The sequence below is a fragment of the Lycium barbarum genome, chromosome 1 (assembly GCF_019175385.1).
Source record: "Lycium barbarum isolate Lr01 chromosome 1, ASM1917538v2, whole genome shotgun sequence".
Lineage (NCBI taxonomy): Eukaryota > Viridiplantae > Streptophyta > Magnoliopsida > Solanales > Solanaceae > Lycium > Lycium barbarum.
Window position 1 is genome coordinate 153,726,498 of NC_083337.1, and position 13,824 is coordinate 153,740,321.

Below are 13,824 nucleotides of genomic sequence, written 5' to 3' on the forward strand. Positions count from 1 at the left end.
ACTTGCAGACTTCATGTTATAATGATCAGCTAATATAAAGTATGGAGCAACTAGCATGTGGCAGGTATTATAGCCAGGGAAGACAATTTTGCTTTGAAAAACAACAAAGAATAACTAGTTTTTTCCTCACTTAGTCGCTCCAAGTAATCTACATTTAAGTTCCTTACTTATGAATAATTTATATAGCATGTGAGATCAATAAGAATTAAGGGCATGAGACTATTAGACATAATTACATACAATAACCGAGTTGACTAATATTCGAGGATGTCTCTGAGAGTTCATCAAATTTGATGAACGGTTACGGGCCACAGTTCGGCCGAACTAAGTAGCTTTGATACAAATCATGTATTTGTTTTAAGAAATTCATCAAATATGTCGAAAATCATTAATTTAGAAGCAACCTGTAACTTGTATAAGGACTAGAATTCCGAACCCAAAACTCCAAATACTCGCTCTGCCTTTGAGAGGGAGTAGCAAAAATCATATATAAACGTGGGGGTATTACACCAATTGTATATTGCGATATAAATTAGGAGGAAGGGCCATATATTTAAATGTTCCTTCCCTCGCAAGTGCATGTTACGTCTAGCAACGGTCTCTATTAGGGTCAAATTAAAGGTCCCCTTTGTCAGGACTTTTGCCTACAACAGTTACTCCTCAACTAACATTAGCTGCACGCTATGGCCACAAGGTAACTACTACTCATTCTCTTTCCCTTGCAACAGTTACTTGTCGATTTTCATATTTGCGACTTGAGGAGGTGGCAAAAGGAATGACAAAAATGGCATAATGGGAGAGCAATCATGCAAATAACATAAGCGGGCAAGCAAATTCACAACGACCATGTTTATGTTCTTCAGTCGACAAAGCAAATTACAGTTGAACTTATTCTAGAACAAGTCTTTATTACAGTGAAGCTAGGGGTATGCCAAACTCCAGGGATGTGAGAACCTAGTTAATGCTGCATTATATTTGATCATTAGGCTCTGAACCCAATTCATCTGAACTTGGTGGTCCGACTATGTCACTCGAACCAACATGGTCACCCAGCCCAGGACTGATGGTCTCCTTAGTGCTACCGCTTGTACTTGTTTCAGCTTTTGATGAAGCCTCCATCATGGTGCGTACCTGAGTCAAGTACCATGACTATGAATTATACACCTAGAACAAATGCAGGTCATATTATCACAAAGAACTCCAAACTCACCATTTCTGGACGCTCCTTATGGAGATCACTTGATGACTGCACAAAGTTAAAAACATGATGTCATAAAAACAGCCTGAATTCTCACTCAGCTTGAAGATACTATTTTTGGCCGAAAAGAGAAATAAGTACATACTACGCGATGAGTGGACTGTAATCAGAAATTAAAACTACATAAACAAGACTACGCAAAAAGCTAAGTTATTGAGCTTTTTTCTTTGTTTTTCTCAATAACATGTTATCGGGTACTTTCAGTACTCATAGGTCATGTATCATTATTAGTTATCCATCATAACTCAAAAAAAAACCTCAACTATTTGCAGACATATATGTGATATACCAGTATACCACCCAGGAAAGTTGAGAGAGAAAGAGGAGCTTACATCTACTGAAGGATGCTTCTTATCCTCACTTGAAAAGCCTGGAACAGTCAAATGCCAATTTTTCTCTGTAAATATATCACATTTAAATTAGACCAGTAGTCAAATTATGTAAAAACATCTTAAGCAATGATATGGCGTACGTGAACAATCTCAGGAACTACTGCATTGATGAGATCATTAAGAAGCCCCTCTGTCAAAACTAGCCAATCAACTGCATTTAGGCAAAGCTAAAAGTTGTTGCCTAGTAAAATTTTACCCGGAGTTATTGTGCTGATTCAAGATAGGTTAGTTGCGTTGTACATGTTTTAAACAATTGAGGAAGTCAAAATCTATTCACAAAATAGGAACCCATATATGTACCATATACGACTGCAATGTCACTCTCTCAGATGAAACTAGGACAATTCAGATATTCAACTCTCAATCAGGTCACACACAACTCAGACTTCTCAGAGCCACTCCTGATGACTAAAGAGAGATTAGCTATTCAAACTTTCATCATATTGTTGCCCGGCAACTCTGATGCATACACATGAGGTGGTGGAATAAAAATTCTAGTAGTTGGCTGTGTGCATAAGTAGCTTAAAAGCTTAAAGAGTTAAAGAAAGCGAAGTAGATAATAATGGTAAAAGTTGGTGCCAAGGAGAAAAAACTAGTATTGGTCCAATAAGTGAATCACTAGAGAAGAGCAGCTATTAGAAAAACATTAAACTGCGGAGACTGAAAGGTACACCGTAGAGCCATGAAAACTAAATTTGGTCCCAATATAGGAATATGGTGTCAAATTTTGTGACTCTAATTACATTCCAGATAGAAAACATGTGTACAGACTAAATGCGGAGGATCTTATCATATAATCACATAAAGAAAACACTCATAAACTGAAATCAATAAAAATGATCTCGTTATGAAAATATACGCAGCACGACGACCATTAATTTCTGTTATTCTATTATATTTGAAAAAGTCTGAAATGATTTATCTTACATACTAAAAAAGTGATGAGTTGATTGTTTTTCCTTAAGAAAACAAAACAAAGTAAACAAGTCTGCATCTTTAGCAGTTGGTGGCCCAAACCTAAATGTAACAATACATCTTTGGACTCCAGAGTCGAAGATTTCCGATGCTTTGCCAAATTGCAAGCAAATGTAGTAACCTACAAAGAGGAATGGAACATGAAACTTAGCAAAAGAAAATGACAAACAATCAATGGTAATGCATATATCATATATGTTGACTTTCATAAGTTATTTTCGGCAGAAAGTATTTCAAAAGGAGGCTATTGATCTTACTGTTTCATGCATCAAAATAAATTACAACAATAACATACCCAGTGTAATCCCACAAGTGGGGTTTACACAAGTGGGGTCTGGGGAGGGTAGGATCTACGCAGACCTTTCCCCTACCTTTGAGGGGCAGAGAGGCTGTTTCCGAAAGATTAAATTCATTTCCCAGTTGAGGGGGTTCTTCACTTTATTATTATTGGTTTAAATTTGAGTGGCGTGGAGGTGCAGAAAGAAGAGGCCAGAATCAGCGGACGATGACCTAAAAGAAAAAATCCTCTTTAACTGGCAGTCATGAAAAACACGATAGACGCAATTTCCCCCACCCCCCGAGCCCAATCCTCACACATCAAAAAAAAAAAAAAAAAAGATAACAATAACTAGGAACAAATTATGTTTGTGCCTCACCGAATCAATAAAGTTATCAGCAATCTCTAAAAGAAGCTCTTCAACTTCAGGATCAACTTTTCCCTGCGGATCCACCTGAAACATTACCATAGAATGAGGAAAGCCGTTAAAAAAGTTGCAGTATTAATAACCACAAAACCTATATATCGAACTCAACTGTTATTAATTTTTTTTTTTTTTTTGGAGTACAGTTTAGTCAAATTCAACTTCCTCAGCAAAATACTTCAGACAACTCTATGCCGTTATTTGAAGTAAATTGGAAGCTTCAATTGGTGTTTGAGGGTAGTGAAAAAGGAACCTGAGGGAGAGATCACTTTTAATATAATTTGTGCACCAAATTTTTTGAAAGTTTTGATTGTGAAAATAAGAAAACTGAAAATCGACTCCAATGGTTTGCTTGAGTAACCACCAAGGAGAACTGAAAGTTTTGGAGATTAACAAGGTGAAGGGAAAACCTGTAAAACTAAATCCTGTATCTTTCTCTTCCCAAGAAGCTGATTGCTTCCTTCAGTCCCCTGGCTTGAACTACTACCAGGAGTCGTTGTTTCAGATCCAGTGGCATCTGGTTCTGATCCAGTCAAACTCAGAGAATTGTGGTCAGTAGGGACAGCCATTGTTGGAGAAGACTGCTGCCGATGCAAAATCTGCTGAGGTTGTTGTTGTTGCTGTTGGAACTGCTGATGCTGATGCATCTCGGGATGCCCCAGTTGCTGTTCCTGCTGCGCAGTTTGGGATAACTCTTCTGGATTCAAACACATTGATTTTTGACGCAAGTGTTGAAGTGAAGCTAATTATTTCTGCATAAGCATTTGGTGCTGCCTCTGCTGTTGAAGACGGTAAGAGGCCGAATTTGGAGAAGTAATTATAGGCATTTGCTTCAGCCACTGAGGTTGTGATGAAGTATATTGAATCGTAGAAGATTTCCCATTGGTAACCGAGGGTTCACACATGATGTCCTTCTACAGAAAGTTACAACACTAAAGTGAGCAGAAACGAACAAATTACCACAACAGAATAGAGAAGGCGACATGAATTACCGCTAAGACATTAAATTCAACAAGTTTATACGTGATCTGCCCAAAAGGAGAAAGCAAATTTGAACAAGGGAAGATAATCACATAATAAAGACAGCCTTAAATGACTCTGAGCTTCAACGCACACGCAAAAACATGCAGACCTAACTTTAATTACAATCACACACCGACATTTTTGTTCCAGAGCTACATTTTTTTTTTTAATAAGGATATACTTTTCAATGTATAGCATGACGCACGCAGGATACAAGCATGACGCTAAGTGTTGAGAATTAACAAGAAAACCTAAAGGTGTACATACGGACCTAAATGCAACAATTGCAATGACCTTTAGCTGACATCATTTTTCTTAAAAAGGGATTTATAGTTTTCGGGCATCTTTCTTTCCAAGGATGGCCAGCAATGACCATCATCCTACATGCAAAGCAAGTCTAAGATATAGGGACACGTAATTTCACTTGATTTCCAATCGTATTAACATTTGACCGTGCAAGAGGTATACTTGTGGATCATCTTTACTGATTCCAAAATAGTCGAGCATGAAATGATAAATATAAGCCCCATCAATGAAGCATTTTCCTGCTGCAAGTTCTTTAACTTTAAGCACCAAAAAGAGTTCTCTGGCTTCTTCTTATTATAGACAGTGATGATCCTGATCAGCTACTGAACAAGATAATCGAACATGCAAATGAACAACTGCCTGCCCGTTCTTTAATTTCAAGCACCAAACAGAGTTCTCTAACTTCCTTTCTTTATGGTTCGGGTCCGCTTGCGCACACCTCGATAATTGACTAGGAAACTTGCTACTCCTGACAATCTAGGTTCCACGTAAACCTATCCATCAAGGCTAGGGCACGAGGGCTCACACTCATGTTAGTTTATAGAAATGGACTCAACACTTCTACTCATCTCATCCATCAAGAACCACTTTATGAAGCTTCTTGCCCCTACCGGAAAGTTTCACATCCATTAGGAGGCAGTCGCACCATATCTCTTGGAATAGCTAATTTCTATCAAATCTTAATTAATGATCTTTAAGAGTCAGACCTAGTTTCGAATTGTTAATCATTGAATCAACAAGAAAGAAAATTTAATTACAGTTAGAATGGTATTTTTTTTTTTCCTTTAGTAGATTTACTAAAGTAGCAAAGGTAAATGGGGTCCCATAGAAAAATGCCTAACCTCCTGCAACGGAAGAAGACCCAAAAGGAGATTTATGGCAATAGCCTATAGCACTAAATAATAGGTAGGCATTAGGCATCCCGAGCTGAAAGGACAAAAGCAAATGAGTGAAGGAACTTCAAGCCGACTATAAGACATAATACCTGCAGCCATTCTGTTCATTCTGAAGGAAAAATACCTCATGTGATAGGAAATTCCCAAAAGAACAAAACATCAACGGATTTTCTTCAGCTTGATGGCTTTAAATACAAATTAGATTCATGATCATATTAAGTTGTAAAACAAAGCTATGGCAACTTCTTTGGAGGGCACTACCTCACCTCAATTATGAGAATAAATACACTAAACAACCTACAGAGATCATATCCATTCCGACCACAGTTAAATTTTACAGTCAAATATATATTGCTGGAGATATCAAAATTTGTCACCTGACTGGTGGCAAGGGAAGCTTGCTGAGACAATGTCTGCCTTAGTTGACCTTTGTTCATCCTTTCTTGGGCATATGCAAGGGGCCCATTTGTTCTCAGTTGAGAGCTCAAATTGAGAGATCCCGTTGCCTGCAAACCCTGAAAATGCTGTTCTTGGAAATTCCCTTGATGAAACTAACCCTGCATTAGCCCTGCCACCATGGCTTGCCCAAAACAAAAATTGTTACATAATAAGTTACTGTCTCAGTTGCAATTTATATGACACAATTCCTATTTGGGGACATTGCAAAATGTTTCATTCTATTTCAATACAGCTTTCACATTTTTCAAGAATTCAAATCCATTGAACTTTTTTTTAAAATAAAAATAAATTATGATGTGATGTTTTCTCTATTAAACTTTTCAACAAACACGTTAGTGTTTTCTTCTATTGCCACTAATATAATTTAAAAGTAAAATTAACATGTTGAACTCCATTTCTAACCAAAGACTATAATATGAAAAGGAAAAAGGCATTTTCTATTCTCACACTGCATTAAATGGTGAGGAATGAGTATGAGAAAAGATATCAGTATTCAAATTTGAATCTGTTACCTAACAACACCTCATCTGATGAATTACTGAAGCCAAAAGTTGAGACTGCAAATTAAACTGGACAGTCCCTGCAACAGCTTGTCCAGCTTTAGTGCTGAATTTGCTGCTGTTGAGATGTCAAATTCCTCAGCATTATTATTGGAAGGAGATTGCGTGGTGATTCCAGGGTTGGAAGAAATTGACGACAAAACCACGAGTAGCGGTTGGTTTGCATGTTCGATAATAGAGTTGGTTGACTGGATTGTTTTAGGTGAAGATGATTAAATTTCCCTCATTTTTGTAAGTCATTTATTACTGTGTGATTGAACAAATTAGGGATCTTGCATATTTGGACTGTGAGACTTGGACTGTGAAACTCCATAAAGAAAGAAGTGAACATGGCGGAAGAAAACAGGAAAAAGAACTGGTCAAAATTTTGTTTTTAAGAAAACTAGTTTTCGAACACGAGCTTTCATGTTAATTACTCCCGGTTCACTTTTACTTCTCACATTTTGACTTTTCGTGCTGTTTAAAAAATAATAATTAAGGTAGGTAATTTATCATAATACCCTTATTAAATGGTGTATAATTATATTAAAGTTGGGAAAATAATTTAAAATGAGTAATAAATGCTAAGAGTAAAACATGATTTTTCTTTTGTCTTACCTTGATATGTAAAAATGAAAGAAAATAGTGAATAAATAAAAATAAACGGAGTGAGCAGTAATAAAGTTTTAAAATGTTATAAATAGTATTGAAATATGTGTGGTGAGTTGCACGAAATTTGATAGAGGAAAATACAAGAGTCCACTGAAGAAAAAGATGCATACACTGAATTTTTCAAAAAACATTCAATAATTCATGACAACACTTATTAAAATATTATTAAAAAAGAAACAGAAAAGGATCAAATATACCCCTTTATTATGACAAAAGGTTTAAATATACTTTTCGTTATACTTTGGGTTTAAATATACCTCTATCATTATATTATTGGTTCAAATATATTCCTTCTACGTTAAAATTGTTCGAGGTGGATATCCAATCCTACGTGTCACATTAGATGAGGTGTATGTCATCTGGCATGCCACCTCAGCAACCCTAACCAATTTATCTCTCCCCTTTATTTGTTCTTTCACTGCTAAAATTTCTTTCTCCTCCACTATTGCCACTGCACGCAGCATATCAACAAATTCTCAGTAAGCCGAAAAATAAATCAAATCAAATCATTCATTCATTTTTGTTTCAAAATCAATACTATAACAGAAAATTGATATCCATAACCAAACAACTGAACAATAATAAAAACCCGAACTATAAGCAGCAAAAAAAAAAAAAAAAAAAAAAAAGGCGTTGCCTTTGATGAACTGAATCGCTCCGGCGAAGTCCAATCTGAAACAACAACAAAAAAATTACTCATAATCCAAATAGTGAAATTTGTGTTGGAAAACTAATTCAGAATCTCAATTATCATTAGATAGTGATGATTAAACCTAAAACAATGGTAAAGACACTTACCTTGATCCATTGTAAGAATCGACTGAAGAAGTCATGATTTTCTGAGCCTTCACACGTTAATGTTTTCTGATTCTTTTCTGTGATGGGGAGAGAGAACAATAATAACGTGTGTGGCACAGGACCACAACAAATTTAAATAGAATATACACAACTCTTCAGAAAAGAAACATTTCAGGAAAGGTTTAACTCTTCTATTATGAATCCATCAATTATAACTGAAGAGTTAATGGGTTATTTGCACGATTGCCTTCAAAGGCAGTGGTCTTTAATTTTTGCCCCTCAAATTGTTGGTCTTTAATTTTTGTCTTTCGCCTAATACCCCGAGGTTCTGGGTTCAAACCCCGACTCAGTAAAAAAAAATCACAAGGCAGAGGTTTGTAGCAAAATTAAGCCTATTCGGGAAAAAGTTAGGTATTAAGGCAAACTTTTACCCAAAATTAGGCCTTAAGGAAAACCTCTGCCTTAAGACCTAACATTTGGTCCAAAATTTGGCCTATTCGGGCAAAAGTTAGGTCTTAAGGCAAACTTCTACCCGAACCATAGTCTGGGCGAAACACGACATTTGGTGCCTTACTGCATGTGACCGAGCGAACCACATGGCTTGCTGAATCAACATGGGGCATGTACTGATGCGGAATATAATATAACATGCATGATGAGAATGAAGCATAGGTTAAGTAATCATAAGTCTGAAATTAAATGATAAATATTGAGCCAATACTGACTATACGACTCTGAATATCTGACATGACATAATTGAACTAGTCTAGTCTATGAAACCTCTGACTACTAAACTGTTTATCGAAACAAGATGTCTGGCATACCTTTACTGCATAACTGACAATAAATAAATAAAGATAAAATCCTGAATGAGATGGGGCTCACCAATAGCTGGTAAGTGTAGAGTCCTAACGAGTTGATCCGTCATCCTGTAAATTTGCATCGTGAAATGCAGCCCCCAGGCAAATAAAATGGGACGTCAGTACATTCGAATTGTACTTGTAGGTAAAACAACTGAATGAAACAAGCATGACACATGAAAAAACAAAACTGAAACTGTATCTGTAAGCTAAACATGAACATGGATATCATCTAACATGAATATGTATAACATTAATAAGATATTTTAAGTCTGTAAAGATATCTGTGGGAGAGCACTAGTATAACCGACATGTAACCACCACGTAAGCACGTGGCGTCTGATCTCTGCCCGATCTGCTAAGCCATTCTGTATCTTGCCGGAGTACAAGACATGAACATGAAATGAATGGATCCAATAACCCGCAATGGGTAAACATGAAGGAATCGTCCTAACTGGGCACGAACCTTATCCTACGCTGGCATACATAGTTTTAGGTATTAAACTTTCTCGGTAATCTGTGCAACTCCCAAAACATGAACATGGATATAATTCGCTTAGTAGCCCATGAATTATATAAACATGATTGTAAACATGATTTATGATTGTATGGTAACCTGAAGATAGATATATAGTATAACTTGTATGAAAACACGGAAGCATGTAGAAGTTCATGAAAATAAACTTAAAAGTTCATATCTTGCATTTAAGAACTCATGGAATGCAATGTATGGGTTGTCATGGATCTCGGACAGATTCTCAATAACCAAAATGGACTATTAAGAACACAATAACGAATTATTAAAGCAAACATGGTATATCATGGTACATGTACTTAGGGTTATCATGAATATGTCTAGAACTCTAGTTTTTGGTGAACTTTCGTATAATCATGGAAGAATGTGGCGTGGGGAAGAACAATAATATTCCCACACGTAGATAAAAACCCTACATACCTTAATCGCTCTAAAACCTGCAACAATTATCTGAACTTGGAGAAGAAATCCAAAAGCCTTAATCTTGAAACCCTTAGATGGGTTTCCTTGAAAACCCTAGGTTAGGAACAATCAATTCTTATTTAGAAATCGTGGATACATGTTAGAATTCACTCAAAAGACTTAGAATAGGCTTATCTTAGTGTATCTTGATGGTAAGAGGAGAAGAACTTCGTGTTAGGGCTTGAGAATATGAAAAGTGAGATTAAAAACTGAAGTCCCGAATTTATACTATTTGCTGAAACAGGGAAAGTACGAGCATAATGTACGCTGGTACAATATTGTACGTCTCATATAATCTGGGCGTACCTCATGTGTCAAATTCTAGAAACCACTATCTTTAGTCTGTAAGGTACGTGATGAAAAGTACGGCCCGTACTTAGAACGGCCCGTATAACTTGCCCATACCTAGTAGGCGTTTGGACATGCGATTTCATCTCATGAGATGAAATCATGAGATGGAATCAGCGTTTGGACATGCGATTTCATCTCATGAGATGAAATCCAAATCATCCAAAAAGGCATGATTTGGGATTTGAAATCATGATTTCAAAAAATATAAATGTAAAATTTGACCCATACGTTTATATTTTGTAAAAAAAGACCCATAAGTTGGTAGATATATTTACCAATCATATTTACCAACCATTTGTATTAAATATTAATCTGCAAGTTGGTAAAATATATGTACCAATCATGTTTACCATGTGGGAGGATTATATTAAAGAGTAATTACATTACTATTCATGTTAAATTTTCCTTTTTATTGAACTAAAGTTTGATCAATTGATGTTGTATTTTTTAGAAAGGCCTTCTAGTAGCGTATTAATTTTATTATGAACTATGATTTACTCATTTGGTAAGATTGTATAAGAATTGGGAAAATTTTGATGTTTTCACAACTTGTGGGGTTTTTATGTTTATAAAAAAAACTGCAAGTTAAGAAATCCAAATTGCATGTTCAAACATGATTTCATCTCACGATTTCATCATATGATTTCATCTCATGAGATGAAATCATGTCCAAATGGCTCCCTAGAATTGTCAAATTCCAGTGACGTCTAATTTTCCTATGTGAGGTGCGTTCAAGAAGTACGGCTCGTATATTTTGACGCAGACATACTATTATCGTTCTGAGGCAAATTTTCTAACCCCAACACTTCCGTCTTGGTTTCTAAGTCTCGAATCATGAACGTAACTTAGTTAGGAGGTACGAGGTGTTACACCATGAAACAAATTGAATACATAATTGATATTTCTCCAGTTCAAAAAGAGTATTCACTTAGCTTTTATTTTTTTTGTTCAAAAAGAGTGTCCACTAACCAAATCAAGAAATAATTAACCTTATTTTTTCATATTTTCCCTTATTAAGTGTTAAGTGACCAAATTTCAATACCGAATTAATTAGAAATAATTTAGTGAACTTACCTATTTTTGCCTAAGAATTAATATTTTCTTAAGAGGTGTGTAAATGACTAAGTGGATACTTTTTTTGAACCTGAGGGAGTAGTAATTAACACCATATATAATAGAGCTGCATTTCAACTTGGACATTAATGAGAAACTTTAAACTATTGTTTCAATAATATAAAGGCATGATTCAGCGCCATGTCCTCAATTTGAAGTTTTCAATTTTATACTATTAGACTTTTTTGCCTAATATTTTAAAATTTTAAATCAAATTATTCAAATATCTAGATATGTTAAAAGTTTTTTGGCAATAAGAACCAAGGTAGTGTATTGAAACACATGTCTATTTATTTTCTTAATTAAAATAGAAAAGAGTCATATAGATATTGGGTAAAAAAAAAAAAAAGGTAAACTTACATATAAAACTATCTTATTATCCCTTCTTACCTTTCGTAGCTACCTTTTGTGTATTCGCGTGCATTTGACAGTGTTTTCGCAGGGGCAAAGCCACATCCAATAACCACTCCAGCCACAGAAGCTTGATGTATTTTGGTATAGCTATGAATGGTAATTTACAAAATCACTGTAGCTACTAAATATAAATAAATTAAAAGGTAATTATTATCAATAATTACCTCTTAGAAGTAGCTATGCCAAGTAATTATTCCCAAAAAAAAAAAAAACTCACCATTTATCTTGAAGGCCTTATATAAGTTCAACAAAGCAAAATGATTGCCTTCTATGTGATTAAATTGACCCTTTGCTTCATCTTCATCTTTCCGAGCTTCCTTGGGCTGGAAAGAGCCATACTATTTTTGAGCTTGATCAAACACAGAAGAAAGACAGTAGCGATTGAAAAAAAAAAATAGGTTTTATCAATCGATAGGAAAAAAAAAATCTCAACCTTTCAACCAACCTAAAAGGATGTCACATAGGGAAAGTATCTCATTAGAGCAGTTGAATTGTGGCCTGATAATAAGCATTTTTTGTCATTTCTGGGTTAAGAAGAAATCCGCTCATTTGCTCACCCAGCTGAGTCACATTTCCTTCATCATTAAACGCACCCAAGTAGTTTAGACCATCATGTGCTCGAACCTACATCTCAGGGAAGGAGACACACCAACCAAGTTTGATATAAGCATTTCGGAATAGGTCTAAGGCTTCAAGCCGTTGAAACTTTCACGGGTGTAAAGGCAAAAACATTTTCTACCTTGCAATCTCCCAGCACGTTGTGCTCTTTGGTGGACACTTGCCGTTGAAATAAAATACATCACCAAAGATTCAACGTGGTTCCTTGCGTTATAAACTCTTTGCTTCGCCAACCCCGAATCAACTACGTAGACAATGTGGTCTATTGTAAAAGATTTTTCTGCATGTTTGTAGACACAAAAATCGTCCTGCCACTAGACCACCCTCCACAATGATGAGGGGGCAGGTTTGAAAATTTTAAGTTGCATAGCTAGAGGAAGCTTTGAATGCAGAGGTACTACGTTAATAGCATAGGCGACACAAGATTTGAAGGTGGCGGGGGTATTTCTATTTTTAACTTGGTCATGCATAAAATTAGAATTATTACTTTGTATTTTTTTCAACAACGGGTCTTCCATGGCTTCCCTTAAAAGCACACCATCTGATGAGTACCTGACAAACATGAATAGAAATCAGTGACTAATTCATGAGTGTTTATCTAAATTAAGAAAGTTCCAAGAAATTTGTATCTACTAATTTTTCTATTGTTTATCTATAGAGAATTGTTAATAAGGATATCAAACATATATCAAGTTAGAGAAAGTAACATTATTCCCACTTTTTGGGGCATCTATAGCGTCATAATACAAATCAATCAACTCGAATAACTTTTCTTTGACGGACTTGATCTCTTCATTCTTTGTGGTGTTATTTTTCCCCAATATCGGAAGTCTATATATCCACGAGTGCATGCGAGTTAGCAGAAGCCTCAGCCATGCTATAGCTGAAAGAGTAAACTAATTACTCTCGTTACCCATTATGTTCGTACATAGGGTGAAGATGTTGGTGACTTTGGATAGTGATAGAAGAAGAAGGGTTGGTGTAACGAGCTGGCATGGCAATTCGGCTAAAATAGATGGGGTTAACGGAGTAAGGGCAAATTTAAGCCACTTTTATAACTTTAATGACATATATGGACCAATAGTATAATATTAACGACATATGGACTGTTAGCATAACCGAAGGCAATATTAACCCCTTTCAGTAATAGAGGGGTAAATATGACTCTATTTTGTTTATATTAGAACATTTTTCTAAATGGAAAAAGCGTCAACTATACCCCTTTTATTTCATTAATTAGTTAATTATGTCATTCGTTATACTACGAGGATTAAAAGAGAAAATCGGGTAATTTAGTAAACTTGGGGAAATCATTCAATTAGGGTAGTTGCGTAAGTTTAGTAACGGTAAGATATAAATAGCCACATGGTATACCGACGGACAAATGAGTAGCTAATAAATGAAAGCAGAGCATATAAATAACCACATAGTATAACTCGCCTATTTTACACA

General features: G+C 35.6%; 1 pseudogene; it reads right to left on the bottom strand.

The window, feature by feature from the left end:
* Positions 1-818: 818 nt before the first annotated feature.
* Positions 819-6,911, bottom strand: LOC132645369 (transcription initiation factor TFIID subunit 12b-like; annotated as a pseudogene).
* Between the last annotated feature and the right edge of the window lie 6,913 nt (positions 6,912-13,824).